Source organism: Otolemur garnettii, unplaced genomic scaffold, assembly GCF_000181295.1.
Source record: "Otolemur garnettii isolate 467f Iridium unplaced genomic scaffold, OtoGar3 scaffold00062, whole genome shotgun sequence".
NCBI lineage: Eukaryota > Metazoa > Chordata > Mammalia > Primates > Galagidae > Otolemur > Otolemur garnettii.
Genome location: NW_003852457.1, coordinates 2,815,440 through 2,834,506, shown reverse-complemented (window position 1 = coordinate 2,834,506; position 19,067 = coordinate 2,815,440). Strand labels below are relative to the sequence as shown.

Here is a 19,067-nt window from a genome sequence, read left to right as displayed (position 1 = left end):
GGAAGTGCTTCCTAAACATTTCAGGACGTACCTCACAAGCAGACAAAACCAGGCACACCCATGCAGACACCGATGTCATTCTGTGTGTTATTCTCTATTTATATACTAGAGACTGCATTAAGTCTTCAGACGCTTAGAGGCAGGATCCCTCTGTAGATGCGGATAAGTGTAAAGCCCTACTTCAAATGGTCTTGCTGATAATATTTTCATAATGTATTATAAAACTTAATTGGATGAAATTTGTTTTTTAACTTGTGATGTGGATGGAAAAAGCTTCCACTCGGTTCCCATTCACGGTGTAATTGCCAGCATTGTCTTCAGTCTGGGGTTTCCTTGCAGGAAGCTTTTGAAGTCACTTGTTCATTGTGTGAAGGCTGTTTAATTAAAACTAAATACTATAATCCACAAATCTACATAACTGGGCCTTAGAAGCAACGTATAGTCACAACAAGCTGAATTTAAAAGGACAAGGGAGGACGCTGTGCTAACCTGCCTTGTTAAAAACCCCCTCTTCCCTAAGGACACCTGTCAAGCTACATGTGACATCTGGCAAGTGGACAGATCAGAACACCAATCTATGAAGAATATGAAATATTTAAAAGTCTAATTTCTTACTTACAATTTTATAATTACAAAATCAATGAATAAAAAGTTCGAGCATTTTCTGCCTGTGCTCCAATGCCCTCGTAAGCATTCCCTGTAGCACCCACGTCACGCTGTGGGAACTGCTGTTTTGGGAAACTAAAGTGCAGAGAGAAGGGGCCAGGTGGGGCTGCAGGTGGCCTGCTTGTCCTGCACATGGACAACGCTGAAGCCGCTCTTGGTCTTCATGTTACCACAAAGCCTTGGAAGTGTCCGGGAACAGGTGAGAGGAGCAAGAACCCATCTCCAGTCTAAGAATATCAAATGAATCACGATGGGGGGCAGAGTGGATTCCATATATGGGAAGAACAGGGCACTATGACTGCAAGGAGCTGAGAGAGGATGGGGGCTGTGCTGGGCAAGATGAAGATGAAGGAAGACTGGGAAGGATGGAGACAGGAAAGTGATGGGCGGTGGCAGAGGCACATACGGGAATCAGGACTTCTAGAGCTTCTGGCTTAGAGAAAGGGAAGGCTGAAGGCACCATTTACCCACTGAGATGGAAACATCAAAGGACAGATTCCAGGAGTGGGTTTAGGACTCAGTCCACTTAAGGGGCTTCAAAATGCACTCCCAGAGTTTAGTGGGATACACAGATGTGCAGAAAGGGAGCAGCACAACTTAAACGTCAGAAACCTGCAAGGAGTAAGGGAAGAACAGGCGGGATCTGTATTCACCATAAACACCTCCATGCACCAAAGCCCGCACCAGAGAGACATGGTGCACCGAGGGAGTAAGCACAGAATTAAGTGTAAAACGTGCCCACCATGAGGAATACAGGAGGGTTACATGAAAGGTTGGAACAAACTGAGGAAACAATGAAGTCAAGGAGAGAAAGTGTGAAGAGAAGTGAGCTGAAGAAGGAGACGCGGTTAAGTTGGCCACTCACAGAGACGTCCTTCCAGACCTACAGGGGAATGTTCCCAATGAAACTGGCAATGAGAAGACCGGTGACTTGCACGGGGGCAGGTACGGTGGGGAAAGAATGCATGTCATGATGAGTTCAGACAACCTTGTCAAGACTGGCCGTGCAGGACGGAGAGAGGGCAGCAGCAGGTGGGGACGCAGTGTGTGGGAGGGGTGCTATATTTTGACAAGGGAGATAAATTTTGATCACTCACATGTTTAATGAGCCAATGAAGCCGCTCTAGGGGAGAGGAAGAGATTGACCATAGAGGGAACATCCCAGGGAGAGTAAAAGCATCAGAGACTCAGAGCAGAGGGAGTCTGGAGGACTTGGCCGGAGGAAGAGACCCATTCCTTCCAGAAAGGGCTATGTGCAAATGGAGGGACAGGCCTGAGGATGGGAAGATTAAGTAGAGAAAACTAGTTGTTTTCCTAGGGAAGTAGGTGAGATACACCCCCCAACAGGTCTGAGGAAGACAACTCAAGGTGGAGGGGATCTGGAGGACTTTGAATAACGCAAGCTCCAGTAGAGAAAGGGAAGATGGAGAGCAGGTTGAGGAGGTATTGAAGGGTGTCCCAGCCCCGTCAAGAACCAGCTTGGCTGTAGAGACTACTGATCCCCATAAGCACCACTCACTGCAGTGAGCGAGCTTCCCTGGCAGCCCGACATCAAGGCCGGTGCTGCTGCAGTCGGGTGTTAAGGTTTGTCTCTGCTAACACAGACGCACTAATTAAAGCTCCCTGTCATCTTCCTTAAAGACAAAGGGAGTATGTTTTATCACGAATGGAGCACAATGTACCCAGAGGTCAAATTTAAGTTCTGTGCATCCATGATTTCAGAAATTCTACTCAGAAGCACAGCCATGATGCGAATTACTACATTCTGGAAAAAATAAGAATAAACTAAAATGAATTCATTTCTTCTCAACTCAAAATGTGTTCATCTTTTGTGCCACATCAGGTTGAGATCACTAATCTGCTCTTCTCTGGGCTACTGCCAGCTCTGTGTTAGTAGTGAGAGTCAACAGGACCCAGCAGGAGGACCTAAAACTCAGCACTGAGAATAAACCTTGCTGACCTGGTGTTCACTGTGACCGTGCTGACCTGGTGCTCAGTGTGACCCACCCTAAAGCCATACCCCTGCTGCCCAAAACAGTCCATGAAACATCTAAAATATTTTCAGGGCATTTCCTTGCTTAAAAACCCTTTAAGGATTCATGATGCCTACAGGGTACAGGACAGCATCCTTGGATGCTTCACACAACCCTCTGGGAAAACAGGATACCATCCCTGTGACTTCTCCAACCTCTCATCCTGTTCCTTCCCACACATGGAAATAGATGCCTCACAGAATTCTAAACTCTACAAGGCTATAGCCATTTCCTTTCTAACTTCTAAAAGATGTTCATGCTTGAAGTAGTAGCAACACTCTAAGGAGTGAAAGCCATTGTTCCAACCAGGTTCACCCTAACACGCTGCACAGCAATTTCCTGAAGATGCTTTGGACGCTGAAGGCAGCTACTGACCAGCAGGGAGAACAGCGCACTGGCAATTCACCAGATCAGCCAGTCATCAGAGGGATTACGATACAATCATGAAAACAAATCAGGACAGAATTGCTCTTGACCTACTGGTAGTCAGGTTTGGATTTTTTTTATTTATTAAATCATAGCTGTGTACATTGATGCATTTATGGGGTACAGTGTACTGATTTGATATACAATGTGCAATGCTTACATGGAACTGATTAATATAACCATCAGCTCACTTATTTGTTGTGTTAAGACATTTATACTGTATTCTTAATAGTTTTGAAATGCCTTATGCACATGAGGAGGGTATTTGGTGGGACCATGTTCGGATTTTTAAAATCCACTTATAAGAAAAAGAGAGAGGCAGAGAAATACAGGAGGACAGAACTCTTCAATTCAATTGCAATTTTATTGTTTTAATTCAGCCCAAGCGTTGTGTCAGTGTGCATAAAATCATAAACAGAAGCCATCCTTGGGGACTCTGACACAACAAGAAGAGCCTTGGGATAGATTTGTTATGCACATAAAGATCAGTATCCATGTTTTATTTAACCATATCTACACGTCTCAGGCGAAACTTCTATCTGCGGCTTGTGAGACTACAGGAAAGAGTTAGCCAGTCAGCAGGAAACCAACACAGCCCCGGTTTCTGCTTTGCAGTACAGGGAGAGTTTAAATTTGCCCTGTGGAATCCTCCCATTACCGAGCGTGCCACCCGAGCCATCTGTGCAGGTTGGTATAGATGGCAAACAAAAGGGATCTTGAGGCCAATCAGACTCCAGTGGACTCTGCAATCCTGTCATTCATTAACTGCGTGGCCTTGGGGAAATTATCCACTCTCTGAGCCTCAGTTTCTCTCCTAAAAAATGAGCATAACACTATCTATGTCACATGGTTGTCAGGGACAAACAAGCAAAGCTCAAGAGCAGGTGTAGAGACCAGCACCAACAAGGACTCCATAACACCTCCCTCTTTGTACGCTGGTTGTACTTAGGTTACTCCAACCATAAAAGACGCAAGCTTATTGAGGGAATAGGGATGACTGTAACGTGAAGAACTGAGGTGGTCGTCTTGAGAACCCGACCTCTGTTCCCTGGAATAGAACATGTTTCCCAAGTGCAGTCACAGAGTGTCTCCTGACTCCGTCCAGGCCTTTGCTCAAACGTCCCATATTAAGGGGATGCCCCGACCCCTGTCTAAACAGCAATCTCTGCCAGTTTACCGCATAATACATGCCACTTCCTATTTCCTTTTATTTATGTATTATCTGAATCCTTCCACTGGGTCTCAGACTCTGCAGGAGTGAAGATTTGGTCTGGCTTGTTTGTTCTGTATCCCCTGAAAATACTGAGTGTCTCCACCCTAGAGAGAGTGCCAGGAACTACCTGCCAACAATCAATGAATGAAATAATTCATATCCTATAACCCTTAACAACTCTGTTCATTTCTAACTTCCTGTAGGTTGCTTTTCAAGACCATTCTGTGGCACAATTTCTCAGCAGTACTCACTTTGGGACAAGACCACATGCCACCTTGTCCTATTAACAAGTTTTGTTACATTTGGCTTTTTTGTTTCCAGATTAATAAAAAAATGTGTATATATAGATAGATATGCGTGTACACATACAAACACACACACACATATAGCTTGAAAGCCATAATTTGTGTTTGCTGAGAACAGGCAGCCAGAGTAACTGGGTAATTCAATTCAGCATCTATCGGTTCATTGAGGCCCCAAACCTGTGCACGCACCACTGGTTTTCTAGGCTCGCCAATCTCCCAGGTCCCCTTAGAAGCTGGTTTTCACATTAGTCAAAATTCCATCACTTTCCCTCTCTTGTACCTTTCTACAAGAAATGCTCTAACTAGGGAACCACATGAAATCCCATAAACTCAACCACAATCTTCACATCAATAAAACTTACATTTCTATTCACAACCCAGACCCCACCCAAATCCACAGACTCTGCCAACAGTTCCTTATGAGACACCCAGTGGCAGCCTTTCAAAGCTCGGTTTCTATTCTTCATTTACTTCTCCACACTCAAGTGTATGTAGAAGAAAACCTAATAGTACTGAAAGGAGAAAAAAAAACATATTTCTATATACTCGGAGAAAGTAGTTCTGACCGCAAATGTATAGGTTTCCCACCTGAGCAAAACCAATACTCACTGTCTGGGGTTAGTGCAGGACAACAGGTTAGGGGCTCAGTCCCATTAAAAACGTGACCAATGCCAGCAGCAGAGGAGGATTAAACCCAGTTACCCGGCTTCAGCTTGTGCTCCTGGCCACTCACACGGTGCTTTTGCAGTTTACTTTGCAGCACCAAGTAGAATGCCTCAAGAATTTTCTTTACTCTTGTCATCTGTCCTCCCATTCATAACCCCAACCACTCAACGAGCCAATAAACCACATTTCCTGCAAAATCTGTGCCAAGACAGAACCTAGACTTCAGGGCTTCGCTGCATTTTGGTCAATGAATGGATGGGACTGTGTTTCATGCACAGGGAGAAGAAAAGTCAGAAAATATTGCACTCTTTCAAGTGTGCTCCCACTTAACGGGCACAATGAAAGGCTGTGCATACCTCCTGGGTGCAGGACACAGCTACCACAGGGACTTTACCTAACAAACGCGAACCGCATAACCTAATTGTACCTGCATGCTAATCTTAAATCAAAGAAAAATAAAAAACACAAAAAAGAAACAGAGAAGGATTGAAAGAAAAGCTTAAAACACCAAAGTGAACACATGTTGAGTCTTTACGGGTTGAGGGCTGTTCTAATCTCTGCACTGATGGTTGTTCTTTAATCCTAACAAAGCCTCCAGGAGGTTTTTAATCATAATTTCATAAATGAAGATACTGATACACAAAGAGGTAGAGGGATCTGTCCACAGGTGCACAGTGAGCCAGGACAGGAGATGGGCTTTGAGTTAGTGCTACCCCCACAATCCACGGCCTCATGTGGCCTGAAGCCAGGGGCAGATGAGCCAAGGAGCTATGGATCAGGGGGACAATGGATTCATCTGCCAGAGGGGCAGGGAAAGGGTTTTCAGAAGAAATGACAATTGAGGTCAATCTGAATCAATGAGAAGGTTGCTGAGATGGATGGAGGTGGAGACACAGAGACGGACTCAGACTGAGCTGGACAGGAGCAGCAGTAACATACTGGGTGAAGTCACCAATGGATCCACCGTCTCCCTATTCGGGGATACTTTGCCACACTCAGGATCCCCAAAATACCTGCAAAGAACATTTCCAGCCCAGTGAACAACCTTCTCCTCCAGGTGACTCCAAAGGAGCCTCACATGACACCCCACTGGGTGTCAATGCATCTGCAGGTTTAACTTAGAATGAGATGCATCTTAAAGTGTAATAGTATATTGATTTTAAGTCGAGATGCATGCAATATAGCAAATTCATATCCCAGAAGTGTTGACACATACATTACTCAACGATTTTTGAATAAAAGTATCCAAGAGGGACAGAATTGGGCCATGCAACTAAAGAATAAACGGCAAATTGGCGATTTCAGTGCATGTATTTCCTTTCATCTGGGTTCAAGATAATCGATAAAGGTATAAAGTGAAACAATGAACACCTAAAATTGTGACTGCCAATCTGAATAACTAGGGAGGATATGAATTACCCTGATTCCTTTTTATTTATTTTTGACCCTTAGTAGCCTACTAATTCTAGAAAGTGTCTTTGCAAATACAGCTGCCTGCTGTCTTCCTCGTGTGTTCCAGAATCAAAAGATACTAGAAGCAGCTTTGACCTTAGGAATTATCTGACAAATCCTCTCAACTAATCACCTCGTCCAAGACCAATACTATTACTTTCTCAAACTCACAAAGTCCAGTGGTTAAAACCCGGAGATTTTAACTAACTGGGGCTGGTTCAAACCTCGAAGGTTTTGTTTGTTTCCTTTGGGGTTTTTGTTTGTTTTCTTCTGACATTTGAATGTCCTCCACAAGGGACATCTATGAGCTGTTAGCAAAAGAATAAGTCTTGGAATCAAACCAACTCAGGGATCGGACTGCACTCCAGCTATGTGGCTGTGGACACACCGTTTGCCCTCTCTGTGCTCTGGTCTCCTCAGATGCAAAGGGGCTGAGAAGGGCTCCCGTCCTCTCTACAGCGCCCGCTAGGGACCTCTAAGGAGCAGCAGTTTCCACTCTTCTGCCCCACTTCATAATTCAAGGTTTATCTGTTGCTGGAAGATGGTTTTATTGATCACTCGTTGTCTCCAACATACACATGCTTTTGAAAAGGAGGGAGAAAAAAAAAAAGAAAACAGGAAGAATCTCATTCTGTTACTCAAAAGCAATTTATTAATATTCATTTTATTCTCCCAAAAGGCCAACACAAGCCATCCTATTAAAATACTGAGCTTGATGAATTCCACCTGGGGCAGAACATGCCAATGATAATCTTATCGTTATACATTTACTTTAAACAAACTAAAAAAAGGCAATTTATTCTTCAGTGCATTTTATATCCTGAGTCAAAATCAACACTGTTTCAAACATACCTCCAGTTCAGTAGCTGCGATGATGTGCCCCTGAAATTAATTTCCCAGATAACTAATACCAAGGCCTTTAAGCACCAAATACTTTTATATTTAATTTTAGCAACTTCTCAAGTAACTTATTTTAGACAGTATACTCCCTTGTCTTATTATAGCAGAGCTCACAGACTATAATTTAGTTTTTCTTTGATGATTCACACTCACACTTATGGACACAAGTTATTGCTTAGTGCTGCCATTTACTGATAGCCTCAAAGATCCCAATAGATAAACATCTCCAAGGTCCCTTCCTCAGGGTCCCAGGGTCCTACCTAATGGTGTTTCCTTGGTCTGTGCCATGGAGAGTTTTCATGCAAGAAAGAGTCTTATCTGGGAATAAAGTGGAATGTCAACCCCACCATCCTCTTACTTGATATTAAGTATGTACACAGATCAACAGCCTTTAATCAGAATAAACACTGACTAATCTGCTACTGTGTGCTAAGTAGTACAAGGGAAGCTGTTTAATTTTGTTAATTTTTATGCTATTTTCTTTTCTTTTTCTTTATTAAATCATGACTGTGTACTACCTCATATATCGCCCATTATTGTTGGTTTAGAGATAGACTAAGATTAACACAGGCAAAGCAAAATGATGGAAGTCATACGATATCGTAGTGAGAAGCTGAGGTCCCAGCCAGGCTATCAGGAAGAATACTGCTGAAACTCCTCCCCCTGAAACCCATGTGGGCAGGGAGGGGAGGGCACAAGAAGAGGGCCAACCAGTGGCAAGAAACAGGGGAGATCGTGGGCCACACGTAGCCATGAAATCAACTCAGTGAGCAAGCTAAGAGAGGCAGGTGTGGTCACCAGATCATCTGGAGAAGAGAAGATGTGTGATGAGTGAGCGAGCATGTGACTGAGTGACGTAGAGGAAAGTCACCCAAGGAGGTGAAGGCCAGCGTGGCATTGAGGTCAACTCCCTGGACTTGGAAGACGCAAAATAAGTGCAGGACTTGGGTGGTGAAGAAAACCAAGCTCCAGGTACCACAGTGGTCAGTGAATGGAGAGGGACGTACGAGCAGATGGCTCGTGCAGCCTGGATGGGCTGCTTGGGACCAGCAGAGCTGGCACCCCATTGCATCTGCCCTGGCCAACTATGGTTGTAATAGGCAAACAGGAGATGGTGTGGAAACTGAGAAGGAAATCCACAGTGGGGCGCCTTGGGTTCCAAGCATCACAGAATTTAGGGAGACATTTTTATAGTGTGTTTTCCTGAGTCCTTCCCTCAGGCACAGACATTCTAATCAGAGGATGGGAGGGTGGCTGAATGTCACAAATGCCATGGAAGCCGCCTTGGGGAATTTGTCTTAAAGAAGAGTCAGGGGCACTAATGGAAATATCAGGGAGAATGCAGTAGATGCTACTGGGGCCCAGTGACAACCTGTGTGGGGCAGGTGCACCCATTACCCTGATGCTTTGTTGAGTGCTAACAGCACACACCGGCCCATTCTAAAAACTGCCCCCAGCTGATAGCAGCTGCTTTCCCCAAAAATACTAAGGAAGAGATGCCTCAGTGCTGAGTCTACAGCAATGACAACAGCCTAGACACTGCCTGCCTCAAGGACTAAAGAAAAAAGCAATGTGGATCATGTGGTTCCCAGGACAAATCAGGCCAAGTCTACATCAGACTGTGCCTGGCCTTGTCCATATTGAATCCTACTCCCCACTCTCTCCCTCTGAGGTGTCCACTGATAGCACCCAGAATCAGTCACTTGCACCAGAATCCTCATTTCAGGCTCTTCATCTTGGAAACCTCACCTACGACAAAGAATGAGCAGGACTGCCCCACAGAGATCAAGAAGCAGCCTAGGGTCACTTGACTACCAAATGCCAAAACCAGGGTGACCAAGCAATCAGGGTTGTCTAGGACCAAGGGGTTTCCCAGGATGTAGGACTCTCAGTTTTCAAATCGGAATACTCCCAGGAAAAATAGGACAAATTGGTCACTCAAATCAAAATTGAAGTCCAAATGGAAGTCAGCCTCACTCTGAAGACCAGACATTTTCATTTGCCTGCCTGCTATCTTGGTTTTCACCAGAGACTACATCCGCCCGCCATGCAGTGCCCCTGCAGAGAGAGACTTTCATGGGCCACTCCAAGGAAGCCCCTCCCCTCTGGTAGAAAAGGTATTCCCAGCTGGGCTCACGGGAGAAAGGACTCAGGGAACCCATTCCCCCAGCCAGACAAGGATGCCCACTTCTTTTATTCTGAGAGGAGCAGCTGTAAATTTCCTCAGATGCTCAAAGTGATCCTTGACATAATTAAGGTTAAGAACAATTGTCCAAGAAAACATTGCTTTTATCTCCGGATTAAGGAGAACAGCGGGGCGCTGCACTTACATCTCCTACTTACTGGTCTCAAGCCGAGCAATTTCCCAGGAAATAGCCACACAGCCACCCCTGCATTCACCAGCACATGGTGGGTGGAAGTCAGCCCTGAACTACTCCAGCTGCCCCCAGCCTCATCCGAGGGGAAGTGGGTGGGTGGATATCTCTTTTATTTAACTGAAACTTAAATGATACTGATCAGTGTTAGCTGAGGATTCAGGCAGGGTTGGCCACTCCTAAGGCCGGTGTCACAGCGTCAAGGGAAGAGGTTTCAGGGCATCCCTGACTGAAAGGCCACCTTCTCACCAGTAACTGCAAATGGGACTTAAATTGGGCTGTGGTTATTGATTTTTAAATTTTATAAGTATTATTTCATTACTGAAGATTTTTGGTATTAATTCTCCCATTTGTTTCTAGATAAATATTTACTGCATGCTCCTTGAGCTCCAAGAACTGATCTAAGGCTTTGATGCAGCTATAATTACGGCCAAGTACCTTCACTGTGGAGCTTATCACCTTGCAGAGAAGACAGTCAGTAAAAAAATAAATAAATAAGCCCATACATCTGTAATGATAGCTCAGATAATGATATAATGATGAATTTTATGGAGGAAAAAATGCAAACTTTGTGGCTAAAGACTAGAAAGAGTTATTTGACAGAGGTGGTTCAGAAAGATTTCTAAAAAGAAAGTGTTTGGATGAAGGGAGGGAAGAAGCAGCAGAAACAGCAGGGGATGATCTGTCCTCCCGCAGTGTGGACACAAAACAACCAGTCCCCAAGGTGAGAGGAAGCTACAGAGTGTGTTTTTTGTTTTGTTGTTTGGGGGGTGGCCATAGTACAGACCTGTGGATCTGAAATAACATCTTTATTTCATCAACTTATGCACTTCCCGTAAGTCACAACTTCTGCTTCCAGGCAGGTGATTCCCCAAGTCTACACATTCAGCAGAAACTCTTTTCTGAGTTTGACTAATGACAACTAAAATGTACACGGATGTCCTCAGGGACCTAAAACTCTATTCAAAACAGAACTCATCATTTCCCCCTTTAAAATCTCTTTTGTCCCCTGTGCCCCCAGACCAACAAACAAAAACAAGGCCAACCAATCAGACCAGGTCAGACCACAGGACTCACCTTCACACCTCTCCACGCTTAGACCCTCTATGATGAGTCATGATTCTATTGACCGAATATTTCTCAAGTTTGTTCTGTCTCCCTACACCTTGCCCCTGGGATCAGGCCGTCCTCACCTCCCAGAACCCTGGGTTTCTGGCAATAGCCTCCAACTTTCCATGCCTCTTGTCTGCTCTCCAGTGCATTCTCCACACTGCAGACAGAATGGACTGTCCCAAAATGCGTATATTTGTGCAGCTTAAGATCTTCCCTCCATGCCCATTAGCTTGTAGAAAAAAATTCCTTCAACAGGGTCTGAGGCCCTGCATGGCCCAGCGCCTACTTCCCTCTCCAGCCTCTGCTCTTCCCATTCCACTCCGAGCCTGCACATCCCCCTATGTGCAATGCTGGGCTGCAGCCCCTGTTCTTCATGCTCCCTGCTACCTGAAACTTCTCCCAATGCCTTGTCTCCTGTTGTCTAACTCCCACTTGTCCTTCCTGTGCCTCCTCCTCCAGGAAGGTCCCTCTCAGCACACCCAGGGGCACTTAAGTGTTCTTTGTTCTGAGGGCTCACCTCTATCTAAGTGTTTGCTGTTTTATATTATAATCTCTCTCTTTGTCTTCACAAGTTGTACAGTTCTGGAGGCTATAAACATGATCATCCTCATCTTGGCCTCCCCAGGATTCCAGAATAGAACATGGGATGTAATAGCCCCCCTGATGAAATGTGTGTGACTGGATGAGTTATACAGAGTCCAACCCTTCACTTCACAGTTGAGAAAGTAACCTCAGGCAAGTTAAGTTCCTGCCTGAAGAACACAGCTAATTCAGATCAGAGATAACCCAAGAATTCTCAACTTAGATTTTTGATCCAGTTGTTTTCAGGGATGCCAGGCTCCATATCAAAGTTTTTGACCTCAAAGAAATGCACAGTCTGGCAGTGACTCGAGATCTAAAGATAAAAATTAAACACTGAGAAGGAAACGCCAGTGGGGTTTCACTGGGTGCTGGAGAGGAACGGAGCGTGCTGCCGTATCCACAGCACGGGAACAAGCTGGGCCCTAGAGATGTGGCCCAGGGTGTGCCCAGCTGGGAGGCAGAGCAGGCAAGCAGAAGGACCACCCAGAATGTTGGGTGGATAAGAGCCTTATCTGTGCCATTCCATCCAGAGCTCACGCCCACAGTGGAACTTCCTGCTGAAAGAGTTGCACCAGGAAGGCACCCAGGGATCCTGCCTTCCTGCGTCTAGCTGATTCGCACACAGGGAGGCCATCCCACCTCCCCTCCTTCACTCCCACAGCCCACCTGCCCCCAGTAGCTGAAGACTGTAAACTCGGAGACCATGACATCACATTATTCAACATTTCTCTAAATATAACAAAATGAGAAACTCCCAAGGAGAAGGCACACTCTTTGCTATGTCACAAAGCAAACATAAAAGGCTGTATCATCAACTCACAGAGAGGGCAAGCCCTCAAAGAATGGAGCGCAAAGGACTGACTAAAGTCACAGGGGAAGCGAGCATCAGAGCAAACAGGCCCGGCCTCCCGATGAAAAGCTATAGCTGTTTTTAAACAAAAAATTTGGGTCCCAAGAAGCGTTCTATAAGAAGCGTGGAAGGCCCCCCAGCCCCAATTGTGTCAGAGTCTCCTTTTCTTTGCTGCCTACTGTGTTCTTGTCGATACCCCCGCCTGATCTCTCCACCACGTATTCAAGGACCTTGTCTAGTTGGCAGCTGAATCTCAGGGTCTAGCAGGATGAGTGACAAATGACAAATGGTTCCATAAGAGGTTTGATCTTGCCAGTTTTGGTATCCGACTGCCTCGGTCTACCTGGAATATTGAAGATATGCCATAAACAGTCACTTAATTTTTTAAACCACTATTTGGAACATGCCATTATTTCTGTCTTGAACCTGTTCCTCATTCTGAATCTCGTCAGTGCTGGAACTAATACCTGCTCTGGAACCAGGTCCATCCTTCATTCAGTGAACGTTATTGACCACACTTCACACAAGAGGCCCTGGGAGACCAGCAGTGAGCTTCCTAACATACCATGTTGACAGACACCATAAAGAAAGGGACATCAAAGGAAGACACTGTCATTTTAGACATAGGTGGCAAGGAGCAGACAAGTCTGTTAAGGTGACATTTGAGCTGCAGCCAGAAGAACGTGGGGACAACCCCGTGGCTCCCTGAGAGCGCAGGGTTCCAGAATGAAGTGGCACGCACTGCTCAAGATGAGCCAGGAGTAAGAGCAGCAGAGGTGAGTGTGTGCTGGGGGCATCGGGACTGAGTCAGGGGGTGGAGATCACATCGGGGTGCAGCTGAGGGAAACACTTCAAATTTTACTGAGTTGGGAAGCCACTGAACAGCTTTGAGCAGACGCATGTGATCCAATTTTAGTTTTATGAAGCGATCTCTGGCTGCCATGTGCAGAGTAAACTCTGGGGAGTGGTGGGAAGGCAGGAAGGTCAACCCAGAGCCTGATTTGTTAGTGCAGGTGAGAAGGGAAGGGACGCGAAGGGCAGCACTTGTGGGAAGGATGCACCTGCGGGTCCACCATGACCCCTCCCTGCTCCTGACCTGCACCCATGGTCAAAGGTCCCTGGTTCACTGGGAGCTCTCCCGTTCAGTCTGAGAACTTCTCTGACACCCTCCTTCTTTCCCTCCGAATATTCCTTGTTGCCCTATTTCTTGTCCATCCTTCTCTTTATCTCAACTCGAAATGCCTGAACATAAGCCCCTCTGATCTGCAAATGTCCCTGAGAGGCCATCAATGTGGCCTCTACTAGCAGCTACAGAGAGCATTAGGCTCAACTCCAAGCTTTCCCATGAGTCCCCAAGACCTTCCCCCTAGAAGGAAAGCTCCTTAGACAGACCCCTCAAACTCACAGCTCCATGTATCCCAGCCTCAGTGGACACCCCCTCACCCTCTGCCCTCCACGTCCCATCCCTGCATGTCCATCTCATTTCCTGGCCACTGCTGGCCTCCAGGTCCCTGCATGTGTCTCCCTCCTGTTGTCCATCCCTCAGGCCTCCATCTGGAAATTCCCTCAACTTCCATCCATGGAAGGCCCCCAGCCCCGATGGGGTCAGAGTCTCCTTTTCTTTGCTGCCTACTGTGTTCTTGTCGATACCCCCACCTGATCTCTCCACCACGTATTCAAGGACCTTGTCTAGTTGGCAGCTGAATCTCAGGGTCTAGCATGATGAGTGACAAATGACAGCCTACTCATGCAAATTTCCTGTACTAGGCACATCGCATTGCCACTCTGCCCACACCAGAGGTGGAGAGCCACAGAGCCCGAGCTCACAGTGCCGGTTGACTTGGTGAGGCCCACATCTCCCTCCTCAATCACTCCCGAGATTGGTGTGCAGCCACCTAGAAATGATTCACATCTGAGCAGGGACATTTGACATTGCTGAGCTGCCCAGTATCCATGAATCCCTGCCAGAGCTCTCAGGGAAGATCAGACTTCATATGCAAACGCCTTGTGCTTTGAATGAAGGAGACTGTCCAGACTGGACAGGGCAGCCAAACATCTTGCCTGGCATCCGATAAGAACTGAGCTGTGACAAGAAGAAACGGAATGGGGTATTCACCAACTCTGGGAGCCCCGAGATCATCTTGGGCACTCTAGTGTTCTCGACTGAGGAGAATGGAAGAAGAAGAGGAACTTGGTGGGGAGGCTGAGGGGCTGCATTGAAATTCAGTTTTGAACAAGCTGTGAGTCTTGGCAGAAAGGATGGCCTGAGGGTCACGGATGTAATCTTAGTGAGAAGAAACATAGATTCATGCACTTGAACACTGAAACAGAGCTGGGCAGGGCCACTGAAATCACCTAGACAATTAACGATGAAATAAGTCCAGAAATGTAAGGCAGCCAGGTCAACACCTGTGAGCAGGTGGTATCAGATTTGCATGAGGACCCAGACCCTGAATCTAAATCTCCAGACCATTCTGCTCACTCACGGTATCTCACATGCTACTACTCTCTTCTTAGTATTTTCTTTCTCTCTCTTTTAAAGGTATAGAAATTGGTAGAAAGAAATGCTTTGGGGGCATTTCAGAAAATTCTGGAACCTTCTATTATTGACAATTATATCTGTCATTTGGAAATAGCAGATATTATGTATTGAGTGTCAGGCACACATTTCTTACTGTATGTATCTTCCCAGCCTACTTTGAAAGGCAGCTATCACCATGATGCCACGCAGAGGAGGCAAATGCTTCAGGGAGCAAAAGCACTTGCTGAAGGTCACACAGACCTAAGGAGTGGAAGAGCCAGGATTTGAAGCCCATCAGATGTTATGTCATTAATCACAGCGATTTTGTTCATTTCCTAGGGGAAAAAACTAGAAAAAGAAAGAATTTACTGAGATGGAACATCTTAGTTTATAAACTGCTTTTACTGCACAGCTATAAATTCAGTCCAAGTACTTGACATCCCTGTGACTTGGTGTTAACATCCACATCTTGTGACTGAGGAAACTGAGGCATCAGAAGACTAAGTGCCCCAGTCTCAAGTCTCTTTAGAACTGGAATTCAAACCAGACTTTCTTAATCCAATTTATGTGTTTTTCCATTACTTTCAGCTGAAATCAAGGAAATAAACTGAGGGGAAAGACAGCCATAAAATATTCCATCAGATGTTTTCAACAAATGTTACATGGAGGCCATTCAACACCAGCTTACAATTAATCTAAAGTGCCCACTGTAAAAGAATGAGCGTGTTAAGGCAAAATATGTTTCTGGTCCCCTTCACTCGGCTTCAGTGGGCTGACCCGAGTGCACAGTAACCCAGCAAGCATCCTTCAGGCTCACTGCACATTCTGAGATGGGAAGGCAGTCGGGGCAGTGTTGTACATGCCTCTTCTGGTGCAAGTGGTCATGCTCCAGGCAAGGCCGATTTACTCACTCAACAACCATCCACCATGGAAGTCAGTATACAAGGTGCTGGGGCTGCAAGCAGAGGAAGATAGGGAGAGGCACCTGCCATCAGGAGACGGAAGATCTAGACCAGTGGTTCTCAACCTTCCTAATGCTGCACCCCTTCAATACAGTTCCTCATGTTGTAGTGACCCCCAACCATAAAATTATTTTTGTTGCTACTCATAATTGTAATTTTGCTACTGTTATGAATCATAATATAAATACCTGATATGCAGGATATATTTAGGCAACCCCTGTGAAAGGGTCATTCAACCCCCAAAGGGGTTGTGACCCACAGGTTGAGAACCGCTGATCTAGAGAGACAGGAGGTATGTATGAAAGCAGTGACCCATCGCAGCCTGTCACAAAGCAGATCTGAAATATCATAGCAGAGAGAATCTAGGAGAGCTTCCTGTAGGAAGAAGCATCAATATTGGGTCCTTAAGGGAAGAGGGAGGTGAGACATGGTTGTTCCTGGCAGAGAGGCCAGCATGAGCAAAAGCAGGGGTATGGGTATAAAAGAGCAGGGAACAGTATAATACGGTCCTGGTTCCTTCCAGAAATTACAGTAATTACAATTCCCTCAGCCATAAAACCAAATTGTAAGCATTCAGTCAATTTCAGTCAGCTTGAGCAAACATTTGGTAAACATCTGTCACTACAGAGCAAAGCTGGATGAAAGTACCCCTGCCCACAAGGAGCCCAGGACATGTTCAATGCATTTATCCAACCAGTATGTAAATGCATCCCCATTACGTGCAAACCTCGGTTTACACTGTAAAATGCCTAGTCCACCTCTGTGGTGAGCAGATCTCCCTTTTGTAAACTAGACAAGTACCACATTTGATGGCAAAGCATTTGACCTTCAGCACTTGTAAGCAAGGAAGATGGCATGCGGCATGTTCCTGTGATAAACTTCCCTGTATAGTGCCCTGAGCACAGCTTGGACCAGACGACTGTATTTTAACTGTGAGTCACTGACTAATATTTATACTCCCTTTTCATAGCTGACAGCTGTTTAATGATTTGCCAATCTGAAGATGGGAGTTTTTCTTTTTTCTTTTTTTTTTTTTTAAGAAAATAAAGATAATGCTTTTTACTTGCAGAAGACACTGGATTCTGAAAGCCCTTTTTATACATCCTCTATACATCCATTTTGATTGTTACAGAGCCTGGTAAACTGCAAGAGTTGTCAGCAGCCCCATTATACAGATGAGAGAAGGAAGCCTCGGCGAGGTTGAGCAACTCAAGGTCACACAGCAGGTGTATGATGAGGCAGAGTTCAAATCTATGTTTCTGACTCCCAGATCTTGCCCTCTTTCCTCTACATCTCAGCATCTGCCTTAAATATGACAATAGCATTCTCATTATGGCACAAATCCCCAGAGTAAATGTTTGCCAAATCACATCCCCTCAGTAACATAAATACATCATAAATTAAAAGCCCAATTAAATAACATTTCCTTTTAACTGGGACTTATGCTGTCCCCTGAGACCAGGACATAAAGGGAAAGCCCCACCAAAGTCAACAGCCTCCGTGCAGGAAATTACCCAGAGACTGGCTCACCCACATCCAAGAGCCTCAGACCCCACTAGTCACTGAACTTTCTCTTCCTTCTCTTACTAGGGCCTGCTGGGGAGCTGATGCCAGCTGAGCTGCATGTGGAATCGTGCTCCAGCCTTGGGCCCTTCTCTGGCCTGTAGATGCTGCTGGCTGTCCCTCACTGGGGGGCGGGGGCAGCCCAGGGGCCTCTCAGATCTGGCACATCGTTTAACATCAACAGCCTCATGACCTGATGGAAAACAAGGCCGCCAGTTCAAATGATGAACCTAAGTGGACGGACATCTCCAGCTGTCTGAAAGTGGAATAGTTTGCCAATGGCCAAGGAGCAAAGGGGGTTACTATGCTGGACAGAGTTTTTGCTCCGCTGGCAGTGTGGGGCAGGGGGCTAGAAATGGGGTGGTGAAGCGGGGAGGGGTGGGGAACAGGGGAGGGGCGTCTGCTAGCTTCAGTCTTCACTTCTGCTCCCATCACACCCTCAATAGTCAATGGCAAAAAGATGACAAACTCCAGGGATACCTCTGGGTCCCAAAAGGATAATAGTCAACACCTCCCTTGTCTAAAGATCCCCTCCAGTGGCTGCGTTTGAACCTGGCTTTACAGAACAAGAACTGGTGTGCGCTCTGGTCCCCTTACGTGCTATAGCTGAGCTGCAGTGCTCCCCACCATCCCAGTCCCCAACCAAGCCACGGGAAGAACTCGTCTCTGGGTTCGCTCGGATCACAGAGAATCGCCACTGGGGCTCTCCCCACCCCAACTCCTGATCACTGGCTCGGGGCGAGACCCGGAATGGACATGAGTCTAGAAGCGGCTCCTTCAGCGTCCACCTGGGGCTTCTGTAGGGACCACCTCACTCACCCAGAGTCTCCCATCTAGCACATCCACGGCCCCTCTTGTCCTCGCAAAACCTGTCCAGATGTGTGGCAAAACTAGAGGGCAAAGAGGTTAGGGGAAACAGACGGAGATAAACCACATTCCGGGGCGGAATCCCTGTTCAGTAATAGACAGCCATCCAACTAGCAGCCGCGCTTTCAGAAACGTCACCGCCACAGAGGAGAGAGTTTTGCAGCTGCAGACCCCCCGGAGCGCTCGCACCTACCTGTCCCCGCTGCAGGGCTCCCCTCTGTCACCTCCGGGAGCCGGACCCGCGTCCCTCGCCCTCCTGGTTTCGCCTTCACCAGCTGCCGCCACTTGCCGCGGCGGTGGGCGGACTGAGGAGCCGGTGCCACCTGCGAGCGGGGTCTCAGGTCCCCGCGGCGAGGCTGCCCGGAGGAGGAGCGAAAGGCTGCTGCCCTCGCCGCCGCCGCCGCGGTGCTGATGCGGTTGCTATGGTTATGGAACTCCGCAGCTGCCCCCTCTCGGTGCAACAGCTGCCCGGCCGCGGCCTCCGGGCAGCCGGCGAACGGCGCGCGCAGGCGAGCTCGGTGACACGGCGGCGGCGGCCAGGGCACTCCACCGGGACGCAGGAGCGGGTGCCCG

General features: G+C 46.8%; 1 protein-coding gene across 1 annotated transcript in view; it reads right to left on the bottom strand.

Annotated features, from left to right (window-relative positions):
- The window catches only part of FAM135B (family with sequence similarity 135 member B), a 283,763-nt gene extending 265,045 nt beyond the window's left edge, over nt 1-18,718 (bottom strand). Inside the window, exon 1 of the mRNA XM_003792859.2 lies at nt 18,688-18,718. The gene's annotated coding sequence lies outside the window, so the exon portion shown is untranslated. The remainder of the gene's footprint in view (nt 1-18,687) is intronic.
- Nucleotides 18,719-19,067: the final 349 nt, after the last annotated feature.